The 18,695-nt window shown below is 37.6% G+C and overlaps 1 pseudogene; it reads right to left on the bottom strand.

Annotated features, from left to right (window-relative positions):
* Window positions 1–3,491: 3,491 nt before the first annotated feature.
* Window positions 3,492–8,946, bottom strand: LOC142526301 (uncharacterized; annotated as a pseudogene).
* Window positions 8,947–18,695: the final 9,749 nt, after the last annotated feature.

Below are 18,695 nucleotides of genomic sequence, written 5' to 3'. Positions count from 1 at the left end.
AAAATTATTTAATAAAAACATTTTCTTATTTTCAGACCTCGGTCTCCGTTCCTCGATCGCAACTTGAATAACCTTTAAAAATATATTTTAATGCAATTAAAATATTTAATTAAAATACAAATGGAATTTAATAACTCGTGCATGTGGTCCGCGTGGACTTTTAAATTTTCGGGGCGTTACAATCTTTCTCCTTGAAAAATAGAACTGGTTCACACCAAGGAGAAAAGCTAGGGCGCATGAATCCCTTATCTAGCAAATATTGTATATGATCCTTCAGTTCTTTCATCTCGGTAGGTGCTAGATGATAGGGTGCCTTAGATATCGGCACTGTCCCTAGAATGAGCTCAATAGAGAAGTCTACCTCTCTGTTTGGTGGAATGCCTGAAACATCGTCAGGGAAAACACTGGAGAACTCACTGACCACATCCACGTCCTCGAGCCTTTGGCTGACTGGCTCGGACACTGACACAATGCTGGCTAAAAATGCCTGGCAGCCTCTCTTCATAAGCTTCCTTGCACACAAATAGGAAATGACGTGCAACATCTGCTGATGTTGCGACTTTGATTGTTGCACTCCCAAGAGCAGGTTGTCCACAAGTAGTATAATTCGATGAGTTCGAATATCGTATCCACGAGGAAGCTAAGGTAATTACAAGTCCAATACAATGTCTTTTTATTTATTTTTTATTTTAGTTGTTTGAATCTTTAATTGGTAATTTTTAATTGTTCAAATTTTAATTTAAGTAGTTGAGATTAAAGGATCCACTCTTGGTATTTAAATAAAGTTAACATTAACGAACAATATTGAAATCCACTTAATAAAATGGTTCCAATATATTAAATAATCATATTTATATTATGTTATATATTATTATCTTATAAGTATATAATATATACCAAAACTTATAAATGTGGTCAAGTATTTATTGTGCTATATATATTTGTAAACACTAAATCAAGGTTCCCACTTTAAATGGTTGGTAAAACCAAACAAACATTTAAATGATACTAATAAATTAATACTATGATATATTCATATATAATAAATCAAGGAATCCAATTTAAATGGTTGGTAAAACCAAACTAACATTTAAATGGTTCCAAGAATTTAATATTATAATATATTTATATATAATAAATCAAGACATCCACTTTAAATGGTTGGTAATACCAAACTAACATTTAAATGGTTCCAAGAATTTAGTGTAACATATAGCAACAATAAATCAAAACTCCCACTTATAAGTAGGGTATAAAAATGCTTAAAAAAATAAATATAACATAAACAATAAATAATGATTAAATAATATAAAACATAGATTCTTACCTTTTAGTAACCTTATTATCATGCCAAGAGTTTCACATTTTCATCTCAACTTTAGGAAGTTAGCTATTCATTATTCAAAGTGTAAAACTTTGAATATGAATTTAACATGCTAATTATATTTAAATGAAGAAATAAAAGAAAAATATAGAGAGAAATATTATGAACTCAAAGGTTTGTTCATAGAATGAGGGATATCCTAATACATTACAATTCACCCCTATTTATAGCCAAATTTGGGGAGACAACTACAAATAAAATATTATTTTTTTACACAAAAGTCTTCATTGGTGTTCCAAGATATTATATTATATTACACATCACTTTTGAAAATCTTCTTCTCCGAATTTGCTTCTTCACATAAAAAGAAACATGTGGATAATTGAGTTGTCTAGTTGTGGTATTTTTTTCAAACCATTTGACCAAGTAATTTGAGAGATATGGTCAAAATATTAGAGCATGGTAAAACTGCCACTCCTTTGGTAACTTTATTTGTTGCTTAATTTGATCCCAATTGTGAGAGGATTTTTATCTCATGCTTGCCACCAATATTGTAGATATTAACATCAACTTTCTACAGGTCCAAGAATCATCTTAATCCCATTTGCAACGCCAAGTTTATTCTTGTTTTATCGAACCTGTAAAAAAATAGTAAAAACTTGTAATTACACAACAACTTATATTTTATACAATTTATTATAAAACATATAGTATTTAAATATTTAATAAAACAAAAACTATATATTTATATTATAAAACATTTAATTAATGTACAATTTTTATGTTTATCACACTTCCCAACCAGCTTATTGCTAGTCCCTAGCAATTTAAGCGTTAATAGCAATACAAAACATATCGATTAATTTAAATAGAAATGTAATCAAAACTATCTAAGTGTTTAAATTAAATTTGAAAACTGTCAAAGTTATATCAAGATCATCATAATTATAATTTATGAAATAATTTGAGATGATTAATTCAAAGCTTATTTCAGGTAATTAAATGTACACGGCCTTCAGAAATTCCTAGTAAGAGTCTCAACTCCATATCCGCACAAGTTAATAATTGTTTCAATTTATGGCAACGATTTCTCTCATGGAGTTGAAATACAGATAAATGCTCAGAAAAATGGTTTACAGAATGCAGACAGACAAACGAGCCAAACTAATCAAAAGATAGAAAATCCATTGATTCAAAATCTAGTTGTTGTTATTATATATTTTTTCCTGATATTTTTTTTTTTGCATAACATCATGGAATCAGACTAAGTTTATGATTCTTGACCACATATTTATTTAATTTGTACAATAAATTTCTCTCTCTTTTTTTTTTTATGCGAGATATATGGGTCGTAGCATATAACTTAAAAATTACATAGATCTTCAATATCTTTCTTTTTGGTTTTTTCTCCTTTTTTTCAGGAAATATCATTTTTTTTCTTCAAAATAAGAACTCAAGATCTAAACAATAGATAGTCTCTCTCATGATCAATAAAGGCTCGAAAGCTGTTTTCTCAGTCCTCTCCACTCACTCACAAAATATGTGTGAGTTTAAAATTATAGGCACTCTTATAAGGTATATCTTGGGCCATATACTTTAATACCTGATTTTATCACAATGGTTAATCACTCAAAAAGATTTCATAAATAATATTTTTATATTAATCAGAATATTAAAATTGACTTTTTTTCAAATAAAAATTTAAACATTCTTAAATAGATTAATGCATGTTCTAATTTAAATCTTTCAAACATGTAATGTATGACATTTTTGCAAAAATTACTAAGATACAAACAATAAACATGATTTTATTTTAAAATAATATATAATTTTTTTATTTTTAAAATTTTTTTTTTATAAGTTTGTTCTCCCCCCCAATCAGAATATGACATTGTCCCTAATGTCAAAATAACTATTAATAAAGAGTACATAATGAAAGAGATATCACCTGGAATTTTATTGAAGATAACAAACTGAAACAAATGCAAACCAATCCACAACTTTTGAATCAATGATTCAACTTCCTTTTCTTACTGCTTGATTGCGACCAATTGATCTTTGTTATCATCGGATCAGGCTTATGAACAAAAGCTTCCAAATCATCAATTAATTGGTCGGCAGTCGAAGCACAGATGAGCATCCGTCGTGAATTTTCTGAAATGAAATTCTATTCCACAGCTTTATCAAGAAATGTCAACAAACTGTCAAAATAATTATTGATATTCAACAAGCCCACAGGTTTATTATGGATATTAAGTTGTGCCCAAGAAACAGTGTGAAAAATTTCTTCTAATGTACCAAAACCACCTGGTAGTGCGATAAAACCATCAGAATTTTCAATCATTTGAGTAATTCTTTCATACATAGAAGAAACTTTTAATTCCTCCCCAATCGTAACACCTGTAATATTTCCTTTAGCTAAAGCTGTAGGAATAATACCCAAAACATGACTACCTCAAAGATGAGCAGATGTTGAAACAGATCCCATTAACCCAATATTACCTCCCCCATATACCAAGTGAATTTTTCTGTCAGCCAATATCTTTCCAAGATTATTCGCTGCTTCTACAAACACTTCATTTTTTCCAGGACTCGACCCACAAAATACACAAATATTTTTCAATGTTTGTGCAGAGGATCCAGCCATGTTTTTACTTTCTTTTTTTTTTTTGTGAAAATAGAGAAAAAGATGAGAGATTTTATAGGGGTAATATGTTATCATGACAAAAACATGGGTCACAGCTGTAAACAGAATAAATAGTAAAAACAATAATGACACACATGCATATAAACAGTAATGTGATTGTGGCTCACAATTTTCCTCTGGTTTTACGTCCAGTAACGGCTTCAACGCCATCTATGAGTCGAGGATATGCTTCCCATCCAATTTTCTTATAAATTGGCAAACAAGGTCTTTTTAATCGGATTCCCAAGACTATGACGCTCATCTTGGAATTGTTTCCATAAACGGAGAAGTTCAATATGCACATGTCTACTAGAATGCGTCTCAAGAGTCAATAAGATGTTATCTAAAGACTCCTTACTCAGCCCATTCTTAATGAAACCAATTTTATCTTCTCTGTTATTGGAAACACATCCCAAAGATCTGCATCGTTTGTCACAAGTCCATCTTGCACACTTATGACAAACCCCTAAACTTTTGGTCCTTCGTTTTTTCGCATAAGTGCCTTTTCATAATCCAGGCAAATACCGAATGAGCAATGATTGTGGAACTTCTCCTCCAAATTGAACCTTAGCTTCTATTACAAGACGAATATCTTCTGGAATTCCTTTTTGCATTAGCAATCTTAATCTTTCACACCTTCCTGCATAAATTTTTCTTAGAACATTTTCAGAAACAGAGGGAAAATATTTACAAATTTTTGAGAGAATTTCATCCATTTTGAAAAAAAAAGAAATGATTTGATTTTTTTTATTTTTGTATTAGCAATTGTGGGAAACTGATTTAACCGACTATAAGAGTCACGGAGTACCGTTATCCGCCATTTAACCGGGAAAATAAAAATATTAAGAAAACCTGAAATAAAAACAAACAAACTTAAATGCAACACAAAAAAAAAATCAAGGATCAGAAAGGGAAATAAACTCTTCTTGAAAGATTTCATTTTCTAAAAATGGTTTAAGCCTTTGTCCATTTACTTTAAAAATATCACCATTTTTAGGATTTTCAATATCCACAGCTCCATAAGTATACACATGCTTTACAACATATGGGCCTGTCCATCTTGATCGTAATTTTCCTGGGAATATGTGAAGTCGAGAATTATAAAGCAAAACTTTTTTACCAATCTCAAAAGATTTTCTAAGAATTGTTTTATCATGAAATGATTTGATTTTTGCTTTATAAATCCTTGAATTCTCATACGCGTCATTTCTGAGTTCATCAAGTTCATTAAGTTGCAATTTACGCAATTTGTTGGCATCATCCATGCTTGAATTTAAAGTTTTGATCGCCCAATAAGCTTTATGTTCCAATTCCACAAGCAAATGACAATGTTTTCCATAAACCAACCTATAGGGAGACATATTCAATGATGTTTTAAAAGCTGTTCGATATGCCCAAAGTGCATCATTAAGTCGCAGAGACCAATATTTTCTATTTGAGTTAACAGTTTTTTCCAAAATTTGCTTTATCTCCCTATTAGCTAATTCAACTTGTCCATTTGTTTGAGGATGATAAGGAGTAGTTACTTTATGAGTAATACCATATTTTTTCATTAATGAAGCAAATGGTTTATTAACAAAGTGAGTTCCCCCATCACTTATCATGGCTCGAGGAATTCCAAATCTACTAAAAATATTTTCTTTAAAAATTTGATGACGATTTTATGATCATTTTTTCGACATGGAATTGCCTCTATCCATTTGGAAACATAATCAACTGCAACTAAAATATACAAGTATCCAAACGACGATGGAAAATGTCCCATAAAATCAATTCCCCAACAGTCAAAGATTTCAATTTCAATGATAGGATTCAAAGGCATCATGTTTCTTTTTCATATCTCACCCAATTTTTGACAATTTTCACAGATCTTGCAGATTTCGTGGGTGTCTTTAAACAAAATGGGCCAATAAAATCCACACTGCAAGATTTTTGCAGCCGTTTTCTTTGAAGAAAAATGTCCTCCGCATGCTTCTGAATGACAAAATTTAATGACACTACTTACCTCATTGTCAGGTATGTAACGTCGAAAAATTTGATCTGGACAATACTTGAACAGATACGGATCATCCCAATAAAAGTTTTTTACCTCATTCAAAAATTTTCTTTTATCTTGGGAACTCCATTGCGGTGGCATTTTTCTTGTCACAAGAAAATTTACTATGTTAGCAAACCAAGGTGCAGTAGTAACTGAAAATAGATGTTCATCAGGAAAATTATCGTTAATTGGTGTCATTTCACAAGATGATCCTGTTACTAGTCTCGATAAATGATCGGCTACGACATTCTCGGTTCCTTTTTTATCTTTGATCACAATGTCAAATTCTTGGAGAAACAAAATCCATCGTATCAGTCGTGGCTTTGCATCCTGTTTGGTCAACAAATATCTAATAGCATAATGATCAGTAAACACAATAGTCGTTGATCCAATCAAATAAGAACGAAATTTATCTAATGCAAATATTACAGCAAGTAGTTCTTTTTCAGTTGTGGAGTAATTCATTTGAGCATTGTTTAAAGTTCTACTTGCATAATATATCACATAAGGCTTACCGTTTCTTCTTTGACCCAGTACTGCACCGACTGCATAATCACTAGCATCGCACATGATTTCAAATGGTAAAGACCAATCAGGAGGTTGCATGATAGGAGCTGATGTTAAATGTCGAATAATTTTATCAAAAGCATTTTGACATTCTTGAGTCCACTCAAATGCAGTGTCTTTTGTTAAGTGGTTACAAATGAGTTTAGAGATTAAACTAAAGTCCTTTATAAACCTCTTATAAAATCCAGCATGTCCCAAAAATGAGCGAATTTCTTTAATGGTTTTTGGAGGGGGTAAATTGGCAATGACATCAACTTTTGCTTTATCAACTTCAATTCTATGAGATGACACGACATGTCCCAAAACAATTCCAGAAGTAATCATATAATGACCTTTTTCCCAATTTAAAATAAGACCTTTTTCCTCGCATCTTTTTAAAATTTTTTCCAAATTTTCAAGACAATTATCAAATGTATTCCCAAAGACAGTTAAATCATCCATGAAAATTTCCAAACAATTTTCAACCATGTCGCAAAAAATACTTAGCATACATCTTTGAAATGTTGCTGGGGCATTGCATAAACCAAATGACATCCTTCTGAATGCAAATGTTCCAAAAGGACATGTGAATGTAGTTTTTTCTTGATCTTCGAGTGCAATGGGAATTTGATAATAACCTGAATATCCATCAAGAAAACAGTAGTATGGATGACCTGCTACTCTTTCTAAAATTTGATCCAAAAATGGTAATGGAAAATGATCTTTTCTAGTGGCGTCATTTAATTTTCTATAATCAATACACATCCGCCAACTAGATGGGACTCGACTTGTTAACAATTCACCTTTTTCATTTTTTATCACTGTGATGCCAGATTTTTTTGGAACTACTTGTGTTGGGCTTACCCACTTACTATCAGAAATAGGGTAGATAATCCCAACACCAAGTAGTTTGAGAACTTCAGTTTTCACAACATCTTTCATGTGTGGATTTAATCTCCTTTGTGGTTGTTAAGATGTTTTAGCATTTTCTTCTAAATGAATTTTTTGTGTGCAAATTAGTGGATTAATGCCCTTGAGATCTTTTAGTGTCCAACCAATTGCATTTTTATGTCTTTTAAGCATATCAACTAATTTACCTTCTTGATCACTTTCTAGTTTGGAAGAAATTACCACCGGATATGTTTCATCTTCTCCAAGAAATGCATACTTCAATTCTTCTGGAAAGGGTTTTAACTCCAATATGGGTGGTTCGTCTTTGTTCTCATATTTTGCATCAAATTCTTTCTCTGATCCTGGTAACGCGTGATACCTGATAAAATCATCAAGATCAATTTCAATATTTTCTTTAACTGTTTCAATTGAACAAATATCTAATTGATCACGAGTACTCCCTTCTTGAATGTTTTCTTTCACAAGAGTTTCAATAAGATTTTCATCTTCACTTTCATCTCCTTTGTCATGTGGTTGCTTACAAAGATTAAAAACATTGAGCTCCAAGGTCATGTTACCAAATGACAACTTCATTATTCCATTCCTGCAATTTATAAGGGCATTAGAAGTTGCTAAAAATGGACGACCCAGAATTACAGGAATTGCATTACAAGCTTCGATAGGTTGTGTATCTAAAACTATGAAATCAACAGGATATACAAAGTTATCAACTTGGACCAATACGTCTTCTACCATACCTCTTGGCACTTTAACAGATCTATCGGCAAGTAAAAGTGTTACCGAAGTAGATTTTAACTCGCCTAGATTGAGTTCTTGATAAACTGAATATGGAAGTAAATTCACACTAGCTCCAAGATCAAGCAAGGCTTTTTTAATCTTTCGTTCTCCAATAATACGTGAAATAGTAGGACAACCAGGATCTTTGTATTTCAAAGTATTATTATTTTGAATTATTGCACTTACTTGTTCGGCTAAAAATGCTTTCTTTTTCACATTCAATTTTCTTTTCACAGTGCACAAGTCTTTCAAAAATTTGGCATATGATGGTACCTGTTTTATTGCATCTAATAAAGGAATATTAACTTTTACTTGTTTAAAAATATAATATATATCAGAATTCAAATTTGATTTTTTTTTATTTTTCAATGCATGAGGGAATGGTGGTGACACTGTCTGTTGAACCTCCTCTTCGCAAGTTATGGGTTCCACTTCCTTACCCTTTGGAGTTGATTTATCATCATCTTCACAAGGTTCAAGAATGGATTTTTCCACAACCTTACCACTTCGAAGGGTAATAACAGATTTTACCTGATCCATCGATTGAGTTCCAGAAGTTCCAGTTTGTGAATGATGATCCTTGGGATTAGGCAGAGGTTGTGAAGGAAATTTACCTTTTTCATGAACATTAAGTGCAGATGCAAATTTAGCAAGAGTATCTTTCAAATCTGTCATGGTTTGAGCAGTTTGAGTATTGATAGACTCTTGTTTTGCAATGAAAGAATTCAATGTATCTTCCAAATTTCTTTTAGGTGGAGGAACATAAGGTGCATAATTTTGAAAATTTTGTTGATTTTGGAAATGTGGTTGTGAAAATTGTGCAGCATTATCATTCCTCCAATTAAAATTTGGATGATTTCGCCAACCTGGATTGTAATTTTGAGAAAATGGTTCAAAATTTGGCCTTTTGAAATTGTTCAAAACATTGGCTTGTTCATGGAGACATTCTTTAAAAGAGGGCAAAGTGGGACAATCTTTTGTAAAATGATCACTTGTATCACAGATGTGACACACAATTTCTTGAACATATTTTAATTGACCATTCTTTTTCATTTCAAGTGCCTCAACTTTTCTTGCCAAAGAGGTAAATCTAGCTTGAAGATCATGTTCATCTTTAAGAGTGTACATACCTCCACCAGATATAGGAGATTAAATCTTGTTTGATGGTTCGATTGTACCTATAGTGTCCCAATTTTGAGCATTTTCAGCTAATGAATCGAGATACTCAATTGCCTCATTTGGATATTTATCTTCAAATGTTCCATTACACATAAATTCAACCATTTGCCTATCTTTAGGTGTTAAGCCTTCATAAAATTGAGAAACAACTCTCCAAATTTCAAAACCATGATGTGGACAAAGATTAAGCAATTCTTTGTATCTATCCCAACACTGATAAAAAGTTTCTCCTTGTTTTTGAGTGAAAGTGATGATTTGCCTTTTGAAAGAATTTGTTCTATGAGATGGAAAAAACTTTTTCAAAAATTCTTGTTGCAATTCATCCCAAGTTCGAATGGATCCCGATCTAAGATTTTGTAGCCAAGTTTAGCTTTATCTTTTAAAGAAAAAGGAAAAAGCTTAAGTCGAATGGTGTTCATGCTACAATTTAGATCATTATATGTGTTGCACACTTCTTCAAACTCTCGTAAATGTATGTATGGATTTTCAGAATCTAAGCCATGAAAATTGGGTAAAAGTTGGATAATACCAGGCTTAAAATTGAAATGAGATGCATCAGGGGGAAAAACTAGACATGAAGGTGCACTAGTACGTGTAGGATTCATGTGATCTCTAAGTGTTCTTCGTCTATCGTGATCATGTTGAGATTGAATTTCACCTTCATTTTCTTGAATGGGTTCTTCCGATATGTTTTGTAAAAATAAAGGGTTATTTCGAATTAGTCGACCACTAAGTGTACGTGACTAAATGCTCATGCAAATGCAAATGCAAAAGAATAAAAACACACAAAAGCAATAAAAATTCAAATAAAGAAAAATAAACTATAAACAAAATTAAATAGACTTGAAATTAAATTATACTTCCCCGGCTGTAGAACCCGTAAATCAGTAGACGTATAAGCCATGCATAATTCTAGGTTTTCTTAAATTTAATTGACTTCATTGCATGATGCATTTATTTGAAGTTAATTATTTTATTATTTCAGTTCAGTAGTTTGATTTTTAGCATTTCAGTTATTTCAGTGAGGCCGGACCGGAGTTGGAGTTTTGAGATAGAATTTAAGATTCGAGAAATATTTCCAGAAGTTAATTTAGCTAGCAAGTAAGTTCATTTAAGTTAGAAAGGGAGGTTTGAGGATGTAATTTAATTATTTGAGGTGATTAAGAAATGAACTCATTTAAGTTATTAAATTAAGGGGTTAGCTCACTAAAATTATTTAAAGGATTAGTAAGGCTTTCAAGGATTATTAGTTGACTAGATAATCAACATTTTCCTTTATTTTATCATGCATTTTTCGGCCACCCTTAGTGCTAGAAGATTCATTTTCCAACTCATCAACTTTGACCAATTCTTTGCATGTAATTAGTAGGATAATTCTAGGATTTTTGGGAGCACAATTTAATTAATTAATGGACATATCCTAGACTAAAAAATAAGCAAAATTTCGGCCACTACCTCCTAGAAGCATCCACCAACTCATTTGATATCAATTCAAAATTTAAAATTCAAAGGGGAGTTGACTTGGTCTTGATTCTTCCTTATATTGTGCACCCTTCTCCTCACCCCTCATAACCATTTTTCCCCCCCTCTCCTTTTCGAAAATTCAGAGTGAATTCACACTCATTTTCAGTAGAAAAATCGTGAGGTACCTAGCCAAAAAGAAGAGAGAAAAATCGAGAGCAAGGTAAGGTAGAAAAGAGAAACGCTCCACCTCCTCCGTGCCGCGTCGTCGTTGTTTCGTTCGTTTTCTTTCGAAACGAAACCAGGCATGTCTAGATCTCTTTCAAACCTCAATCAAGTCATATTATCATTTATTTTTCAGTACATGATCATGTTTATTCAAGTAAAAATCGAGATCCATGTCAAAACATTTTGAAACCACACATGCAGAATTTTCGAATTCCTTGGCAAGCTTCACGGTTTCTTTTGTTTTGTGAGTTTCAGGTATTGGATCGACTCCAGGCTCCCAAGGCGGCTTGTATACATGTAGTAGGATGCATTAGGACCATGTTGGTCCATTCAAACCAGCCCCATGCTTGCTGGAAATTCAGAATGACAGCAAGTCCCCATAGGTGCAGAAAATGTCGTTCGAAAATTCAGTTTGTTGTCATGGAGGAAGGATCTGATCTTGGCTGCCCCAAGGGCCTATAGTCATGGTTGGATCACTTCCCTAGCATGTCTAAGACGTGACTAAGTTGCCCTTTTGGTGGCTTGGTCCATGGCCCCTCGGTTTTTAATCAAAAGATCAAAACAGCCCCTTTCCCCATTCGGCCCCTTCCATTTTTCAGCATATGGTTTCGTTTCTTTTGTTGCTTGGTATGGATCTTGGTTGGCCTATGGCCCTTAGCCACGGTTCATATCATGCTCCTAGATGTCTAGATCGTGCCATGGTCAATCAAATGGCCATTGGAATGACACGAGACATCGATCATAGCATAAACACTACACACGCATGCACGTTGCTCTCGGTTGGACCCTTCGGTTGAGTTTTGGTGTGATGCGGATTGTGGCTGGCCTAGGGCCCTTAGCCATGGTTCAAATCATTCCTTGGGATGTTGATAAGAGTCTCTGGTCGGTGGTTCACTTTCCTAATGGCCGATAGCCTCGAAACCAACGCAAGTCTTGTAGTTGCGCAGCTGCTGGAAATTACAGCAAGTTGCTGTGTCGGTTCAGAGGCTCGTTCGAGTTCTTGGTTGGCTTTTAGCCCATGGAATTGGACTGGACAGTGACTCATTGAGTTGGGAAGGTCATGTTTTTGACCGTTTGTCATTCGGATCATTTTCGAGGTCGTACGAGAATTTACGGTGCAATGTGCCAAATTGACTCTCGAAAGAGCGTTTCGTGTTTTGGCCTCCATTCCACCTAGATTTCGACCCTATCATTTTAGGAGCATTATTTTATGATTTTTCAGCGTATTTTAATCATGACTATACGTCGGTTCAGTGTCGGTTCAAGTTGGCTCGGAGTCATGATTAAATGCGAAGTCATTAGGCGTCATAGTCGCATCTTTTGAACGTAAATTGCATAGTTGGTCAAGTTTAAGCTATTGCATAATTTTCATGGCACAGTTAGGTTGCAGCGAGCCTGGGAACGATCCAATCCAATCCAGTTGGTAAAATTACAGGAATTTTCATTATGCTAGTTAATTATTTTACGTGCATTAAATAGAAAATGATTATTTTTGAGATTTATGCGATATGGCTTGTGGTTCATTCACTATGTGGGAGTGTTATTTTTACGGTCTCCAGTGACCGATCAGTTCAGTATGGTACCACCCGGTCGCCAGTGACCGGCCAGCTCAGTTCAGTTTCAGCCTCCCCGGTAGCCAGTTACCGATCAGTTCAGCTTAGTGCAGTGGCCACAGGCGTAAAACATAATCTCAACAGAAAATTTTACCAGATATTTCAGTACAGGCTCCAAGGAGCAAATATTTTTACAGTAATTTCCAGTTCAGTTATGCACGTATTATAATTGCTCAGTACAGATTATTTTCAGTATGCCTCAGGACAGGATATGTTAATTCATGCATATTTTTAATTCAGATTTTTACTCGTTACCTGTGATATATGCATGCTGAGTCTTTAGGCTCACTAGACTTGATTGTTTTAGGTACTGATGAGGCCAGGGCCGAGGGCGGGGACCAGTGAGCCAGCTTGGGTCGGCAGTAGTGGCACCCGAGGACCTCAGTGCAGCAGTTGTTATTCCGCAAACAATTTTTATCAGTCGTTGGATAATTATTAAATTGTTATTGTTGGCAAAACTTTATTTTCTTCCGCTGCTATTATTTTAAACATCGAACTTGATTCCCCAGTGATTTTATGAATGAGGCCATTTAAGTTCTTTTAAAAAGAAAAATTTTTAATTTTCCGCAAATTTTCAAGAAAGGAGTTTTAGGCCCTCTCACAGTTGGTATCAGAGCGGTGGTTCTGTATAGGGTTTCACTACTACTGACCGCGAGAAGCTCACGAAGCCACGCCTTTGGTCTGTAAGTTTTTCAGTTCAGCATTTTGTTCAGCATTTTAGTTAAAGCATGAATTAGTTTGTCAGCATGCTTCCAGATTTTCAGTATTTCAGTGTTCATTTAAAATAAAGTATGGAATTATGCATGTTAGTTACGTATGGGTTATGTTGGAACAGTATGCCCCCTAGACGCATTTTAGAGCACAACAGAGAGGAGGAGCCTCGCCGAGAAGACAGGGAGGAGCGTAGACCAGAGGGAGACCTACCACCTCCTCCACCGCCCCCACCGGACATGAGTGCCCAGATGTTAGCTGGGATGGCACAGTTCTTCGCACAGTTTGCGGGGGGCAATGCCGCAGCCGTAGCCGCAGCCGCAGCCAGGCCGACAGGGCCCGAGGCAGTGTATGAGCGATTCATGAAGATGTGCCCGAAGGAATTCTCTAGGGCATCTGACCCCATGGTTGCCGAGGGATGGATCAAATCCCTCGAGGTTATCTTCGATTTTATGGAGCTGTAAGACGCAGACCGAGTCCGATGTGCCACCTACTTGTTCACTGGAGACGCCCGCTTATGGTGGGAAGGAGCTTCGGTAGCCCTGACATTGGCTACACTTTCTTGGACCCGCTTTACGGAGGTTTTCTACTCCAAGTATTTTGCTGAGGAGGTTCGCACCAGGCTGACCACCGAGTTCATGAGTCTGAGACAGGGGGATATGTCGGTTACGGAGTTTATCCGTAAGTTCGAGAGGGGCTGTCACTTTGTGCCCCTGATAGCGAATGATGCCAGAGCCAAGCTGATGCACTTCCTGGTGGGCTTACGGCCGATCTTGCGCCGGGATGTTAGGGTATCTGACCCTGCTACTTATGAGATTGCCGTCTCCAAGGCCTTAGCCGCAGAGCAGGATCTGCGGGATATCGAGAGGGATCGCCAGGGCAAGCGCCCAGTCCAGGCACTGCACCGCCCTCCTCCTCATCAGCATCAGCAGCAGAATAAGAGGCCTTTTCATGGACCGCCCAGGAACCGAGGCCAGCAGCAGCAGCAGCGGGGACGCCCAGCCCCGAGGACTCAGGAGCACCCAGTCTGTCCCAGGTGCTCACGTCGCCATCCTGGAGCATGTACGGCTGGCTCAGGAAAGTGTTTTAAGTGTGGCAGTCCAGACCACATGTTGCTGCAGTGTCCTCAGAGGAATCTGCCTACCCAAGGCAGAGTTTTTGCTCTCCATGCCGCGGAAACCAACCCGGAGACTATGTTGTTGACAGGTACCTTTAAACTTTAAGTTATTATTTGAATTTCCGTGTTTTGGGAATCGGAATTTAGATTTTGAACTTAGAACTATTATAGGATTGCATGCTCTACTCAGATTTATTTCAGAGGAAATTAAGCTAAAGGAACCTAGACCTTTGCATGTCTATAAGTTTAGATCTTGTAGTGGGATTCAACTTAGAGCTCCGCTCTTTCAGGGAGAATTTTTATATCTGGTTCCGCTACCAAGGCCTTGATAGATTCAGGAGCCACTCACTCGTTTATTTCGGAGGTCTTTGCAAACTTTCTCAAGATCCAGACCATTGGGCTAGATACAGCCTTTTCAGTAGTGTTGCCGTCAGGCGAGGAGATGGCAGCTACCAATGTTATCCGAGATATAGACCTTGAGCTGCACGGTAATCTTGTTTATGCGGATCTGATTGTGCTACCGATGCCGGAATTTGACATCATCCTAGGGATGGACTGGCTATTGAGGAACAGAGTGTTGATAGACTTCCAGCGGAGATCCGTTCTTGTCCGACCGCCTGGAATGGAGCAGTTCTTATTTGAGCCGGACAGGTACTTTTCTTTACCGCGCATTATTCCATATGTTCAGGCTAGGAAGCTCATGCATAGAGGGTGTCGGGCATTTCTAGCAACCTTTTTATCTGTCCCCGAGGAACCCAGCCAGTCAGCCTCAGATGTTCCGATTGTCAGAGATTTCTTAGACGTTTTTCCCGAAGACGTCTCTGGTATGCCACCCGAGAGAGAGGTGGAGTTTTCCATTGAACTTATGCCAGGTACGGCTCCGATATCCAAAGCGCCATACCGACTAGCACTGACAGAGATGGCAGAGCTTAAGAAGCAGATTCAGGAACTTCTCGACAAGGAGTTCATTCGCCCGAGCTTTTCTCCATGGGGCGCGCCAGTCTTATTTGTGAAAAAGAAGGATGGCACGATGAGGCTTTGCATTGACTACCGGGAGTTGAACAGGGTTACAGTGAAGAATAAATACCCACTGCCGAGGATTGAGGATCTGTTTGACCAGTTGCAGGGAGCTTCGATTTTCTCCAAGATAGATCTGCGTTCCGGTTATCACCAGTTGAGGGTGAGAGATGCTGATGTCTCGAAGACAGCTTTCAGGACTCGTTATGGTCACTACGAGTTCCTTGTGATGCCGTTCGGTCTGACGAATGCGCCAGCGATCTTCATGGATCTCATGAATCGCGTATTTCAGCCGTACCTCGACCAGTTTGTGATAGTGTTCATAGATGACATTCTCGTCTACTCCAAGAATAAGGAGGAGCACAGCAGGCATCTGACCACAGTGTTGCAGACATTGCAGAAGCACAAATTATTCGCAAAGTTCAGTAAGTGCGAATTCTGGTTAGAGAAGGTGGCGTTCTTGGGCCACATTGTTTCTAGCAGTGGCATGGAGGTAGACCCGGCGAAAGTTGCAGCAGTCAGAGATTGGGTTGTGCCTCAGAATGCATCAGAGATCCGCAGTTTTCTTGGGCTAGCAGGATATTACAGGAAGTTCATTCAGGGATTCTCATCCATTGCCGTTCCACTCACAGCACTGACCAAGAAAAATGTGAAGTTTGTGTGGAGCGAGGAGTGTCAGAAGAGCTTCGATACTTTGAAGCAAGCTCTTATCTCAGCACCTGTTTTGGCTGTACCGTCAGGATCTGGTGAGTTTGTCCTTTATACCGATGCTTCGAAGCTTGGCTTAGGTGCAGTTTTGATGCAGCATGGGAGAGTGATAGCGTATGCTTCTCGACAGCTGAAAATCCACGAGAAGAATTACCCTACCCATGATCTAGAGTTAGCGGCCGTAGTTTTTGCTTTGAAGATTTGGAGGCACTATCTGTATGGGGAGAAGTGTCAGATCTTTACCGACCATAAGAGCCTCAAGTATTTCTTTACGCAGAAGGAGCTGAACATGCGTCAGAGGCGTTGGTTGGAGCTTGTGAAAGACTACGATTGTGACATTAGCTACCACCCGGGTAAAGCTAATGTAGTTGCGGATGCTTTGAGCAGGAAAGTCGCAGTGATGGCTCATTTGACGATGCAGAAACCTCTTCAGATTGAGATGCAGAGGTTTGATCTTGAGACTTATCCTCGAGGTAGAGTTCCTCGTTTATCTACCTTGACTATCCAGTCCTCTCTTATTGACCGTATTCGCAGCGGTCAGGCAGCAGATGAGCAGTTGGCACAGTGGAAGAAGAGAGATGAAGCCAAGAGCAGTGTTTTGTATTCAGTCAGCGACGGTATTGTGAGATACCGAGATAGGATATGGGTTCCCAGCAGTGATTCTATCCGAGCAGACATCTTATCAGAGGCCCATACGTCCCCGTACTCCATTCACCCTGGGAGTACGAAGATGTACAAAGATCTGCAGCTATTGTATTGGTGGCCAGGAATGAAGAAGGACATCAGGCGTTTTGTATCCGAGTGCCTGACTTGCCAGTTAGTGAAGGCCGAGCATCAGAGACCAGCAGGTTTGCTCAAGCCTCTTCCTATTCCCGAGTGGAAGTGGGAGAACATTACCATGGACTTTGTGACCGGATTGCCGAGGTCAGCCAGAGGATCGAATGCTATCTGGGTGATTGTAGATCGTCTTACCAAATCAGCGCACTTCTTGCCTTTTAAGACGACTTTCACCATGGTTCAGTATGCAGAGCTGTATATCCGAGAGTTAGTCCGACTCCACGGTATTCCAGTTTCTATCGTATCCGACAGAGATCCCAGATTCACTTCCTCGTTTTGGAAGAGTTTGCATTCGACTTTGGGTACGAAGTTGCTGTTTAGCACAGCTTTCCATCCGCAGACAGATGGACAGTCGGAGCGAGTTATTCAGATCTTAGAGGATCTTCTCCGTGCTTGCGTCATTGATTTCTCTGGGAGTTGGGAGTCGAACTTACCATTGGTAGAGTTCACCTATAACAACAGTTTCCAGTCGTCTATAGGTATGGCTCCGTATGAGGCGCTGTATGGCCGCAAGTGTAGATCTCCTGTTCATTGGGATGAAGTAGGAGAGAGAGCAGAGTTGGGTCCAGAGATTGTTCAGCAGGCAGCAGAGGTAGTAGTCAAGATTCGTGATAGAATGAGGACTGCTCAGAGCCGACAGAAGAGTTATGCCGATCAGCGGAGGAGAGAGTTAGAGTTTGCAGTGGGCGATCATGTCTTCGTGAAAGTGGCACCTATGAAGGGTGCCATGAGATTTGGCAAGAAAGGGAAGCTCAGTCCGAGATACATTGGACCGTTTGAGATCCTTGACAGAGTTGGGACGCTAGCGTATCGTGTGGCTCTTCCGCCAAATCTGGCCGGAGTACACAATGTCTTTCACGTCTCCATGCTGAGGAAGTATATGGCAAATCCTTCGCATGTGCTGAATTTAGAGCCGTTGCAGCTTACTCCGAACTTATCTTATGAGGAGAGACCCGTGCAGATCCTAGACAGACAAGAGAAGAAACTTCGGAACAAGTTGGTTAAGCGAGTCAAAGTCAAATGGCTCAACCATTCAGAGGAGGAAGCTACGTGGGAGTCTGAGCCGGAGATGAGAAGTCGATACCCTGAGTTATTCGGTGAGTTCTAATTTCGAGGACGAAATTTATTTAAGGGGGGGAGGATTGTAGAACCCGTAAATCAGTAGACGTATAAGCCATGCATAATTCTAGGTTTTCTTAAATTTAATTGACTTCATTGCATGATGCATTTATTTGAAGTTAATTATTTTATTATTTCAGTTCAGTAGTTTGATTTTTAGCATTTCAGTTATTTCAGTGAGGCCGGACCGGAGTTGGAGTTTTGAGATAGAATTTAAGATTCAAGAAATATTTCCAGAAGTTAATTTAGCTAGCAAGTAAGTTCATTTAAGTTAGAAAGGGAGGTTTGAGGATGTAATTTAATTATTTGAGGTGATTAAGAAATGAACTCATTTAAGTTATTAAATTAAGGGGTTAGCTCACTAAAATTATTTAAAGGATTAGTAAGGCTTTCAAGGATTATTAGTTGACTAGATAATCAAC

The sequence above is a fragment of the Primulina tabacum genome, chromosome 15 (genome assembly GCF_025594145.1).
Source record: "Primulina tabacum isolate GXHZ01 chromosome 15, ASM2559414v2, whole genome shotgun sequence".
Taxonomy (NCBI): Eukaryota; Viridiplantae; Streptophyta; class Magnoliopsida; order Lamiales; family Gesneriaceae; genus Primulina; species Primulina tabacum.
Note: the sequence above shows the minus strand (reverse complement) of the source record. Positions and strands in the feature narration are given on the sequence as shown.